The sequence below is a fragment of the Anopheles gambiae genome, unplaced genomic scaffold, assembly GCF_943734735.2.
Source record: "Anopheles gambiae unplaced genomic scaffold, idAnoGambNW_F1_1 scaffold_32, whole genome shotgun sequence".
NCBI classification, from domain to species: Eukaryota; Metazoa; Arthropoda; class Insecta; order Diptera; family Culicidae; genus Anopheles; species Anopheles gambiae.
This window is the reverse complement of record NW_026902724.1, coordinates 90,943-93,999: the sequence shown is the minus strand read 5'-3', so window position 1 is coordinate 93,999 and position 3,057 is coordinate 90,943.

Genomic DNA, 3,057 nt, shown 5'->3' with positions numbered 1-3,057 from the left:
AAACGATAATATATGGCAACAAAATTCAACATCAACTTTCAAGGCCATTCAAATAGTGCAAGATGGTTTCATTTGGATGAAACATGGCCGTAACAACGATACAGGGTTTTCGAGGATTATATAGACATGTTCAGCGAGTTGTAGATTCGTTCAGGCATATAATAGACTCTTTCAGCGAGATATAGAATTGTTCGGAAGTAGGCGTTGACATGTTCAGCGATTCTGTAGAGCTGTCATTTGTTTTGTTTACACAATGTGCCGCAGGGTTCAATTTTTCATTCTTAAAAGTCCTAAAAGTTGCTAATAATCATTCTCCAAGCTGTTGAATACATAAATTAGTTGAAAAAAGCATATTTTTTTCGAAAACCGTTTGTTTACCTTCTGATGAGAATGATCCAACTTGCAGTCCAAGGGGAACGAAAGTGACAGCTCTACAGTATAACCGAACATGTCTACGCCTACTTCCGAACAATTCTATATCTCGCTGAAAGAGTCTATTACAGGGTTTTCAATGATATTATTGACATGTTCAGCGAGTTGTTGATTCGTTCGGGCATATAATTGACACTTTCAGCGAGATATTGAATTGTTCGTAAGCAGGCGTTGACATGTTCAGCGATTCTGTAGTGCTGTCATTTGTTTTGTTTACACACTGTGCCGCAGGGTTCAATTTTCTATTCTTAGAAGTCCTAAAAGTAGCTAATAATCATTCCCCAAGCTGTTTAATACATGAATTAGTTAAAACAAACATATTTTTACGAAAACCGTTTGTTTACCTTCTGATGAGAATGATCCAAGCTGCAGTCCAAGGGGTACGAAAGTGACAGCTCTATAGTATCGCCGAACTTGTCAACGCCTGCTTCCGAACAATTCAATATCTCGCTGAAAGTGTCAATTATATGCCCGAACGAATCAACAACTCGCTGAACACGTCAATAATATCATTGAAAACCCTGTATATGCCTGAACGAATCTACAACTCGCTGAACATGTCTATATTATCCTCGAAAACCCTGTAATAGATGGCAACAAAATTCAACATCAAATTTCAAGGCCAATGAATTAGTGCAAGATGCCTTTATTTGGATGTAACATGGCCGTAACAACGATAATTTTTTTTTTCTTTGGCACAACAACCACTGTCGGTCAAGGGCCTGCCAAGTACCCACTAGTGAAGTGAGCTTGGCTTTCAGTGACTTATTGTTACCATAGCAGGATAGTCAGTCCGACGTATGGGAGCACGGTCTATTTAGGGCTTGAACCCATGACGGGCATGTTGTTAAGTACGTTGACAACGATAATAGATGGCAACAAAGTTCAACATCAAATTTCAAGGCCATTCAAATAGTGCAAGATGGCTTCATTTGGATGAAACATGGCCGAAACAACGATAATAGATGGCAACAAAATTCAACATCAAATTTCAAGGCCATTCAAATAGTGCAAGATGGCTTCATTTGGATGAAACATGGCCGTAACAACGATAATAGATGGCAACAAAATTCAACATCAAATTTCAAGGCCAATGAATTAGTGCAAGATGCCTTTATTTGGATGTAACATGGCCGTAACAACGATATTTTTTTTTTCTTTGGCACAACAACCACTGTCGGTCAAGGGCCTGCCAAGTACCCACTAGTGAAGTGAGCTTGGCTTTCAGTGACTTATTGTAACCATAGCAGAATAGTCAGTCCTACGTATGGGAGCACGGTATATTTGAGGCTTGAACACATGACGGGCATGTTGTTAAGTACGTTAACAACAATAATAGATGGCAACAAAATTCAACATCAAATTTCAAGGCCATTCAAATAGTGCAAGATGGCTTCATTTGGATGAAACATGGCCGTAACAACGATAATAGATGGCAACAAAATTCAACATCAAATTTCAAGGCCATTCAAATAGTGCAAGATGGCTTCATTTGGATGAAACATGGCCGTAACAACGATAATAGATGGCAACAAAATTCAACATCAAATTTCAAGGCCATTCAAATAGTGCAAGATGGCTTCATTTAGATGAAACATGGCCGTAACAACGATAATAGATGGCAACAAAATTCAATATCAAATTTCAAGGCCATTCAAATAGTGCAAGATGGCTTCATTTGGATGAAACATGGCCGTAACAACGATAATAGATGGCAACAAAATTCAACATCAAATTTCAAGGCCATTCAAATAGTGCAAGATGCCTTTATTTGGATGAAACATGGCCGTAACAACGATAATTTTTTTTTCTTTGGCACAACAACCACTGTCGGTCAAGGGCCTGCCAAGTACCCACTAGTGAAGTGAGCTTGGCTTTCAGTGACTTATTGTTACCATAGCAGGATAGTCAGTCCTACGTATGGGAGCACGGTCTATTTAGGGCTAGAACCCATGACGGGCATGTTGTTAAGTACGTTAACAACGATAATAGATGGCAACAAAATTCAACATCAAATTTCAAGGCCATTGAATTAGTGCAAGATGGCTTCATTTGGATGTAACATGGCCGTAACAACGATAAAAGATGGCAAAAAAAACTCAACATCAAATTTCAAGGCCATTCAAATAGTGCAAGATGGCTTCATTTGGATGAAACATTGCCGTAACAACGATAATATATGGCAACAAAATTCAACATTAAATTTCAAGGCCATTGAATTAGTGCAAGATGCCTTTATTTGGATGAAACATGGCCGTAACAACGATAATTTTTTTTTCTTTGGCACAACAACCACTGTCGGTCAAGGGCCTGCCAAGTACCCACTAGTGAAGTGAGCTTGGCTTTCAGTGACTTATTGTTACCATAGCAGGATAGTCAGTCCTACGTATGGGAGCACGGTCTATTTAGGGCTAGAACCCATGACGGGCATGTTGTTAAATACGTTAACAACGATAGTAGATGGCAACAAAATTCAACATCAACTTTCAAGGCCATTCAAATAGTGCAAGATGGCTTCATTTGGATGAAACATGGCCGTAACAACGATAATAGATGGCAACAAACTCAACATCAAATTTCAAGGTCATTGAAACCGTGCAAGATGCCTTTATTTGGATGAAACAT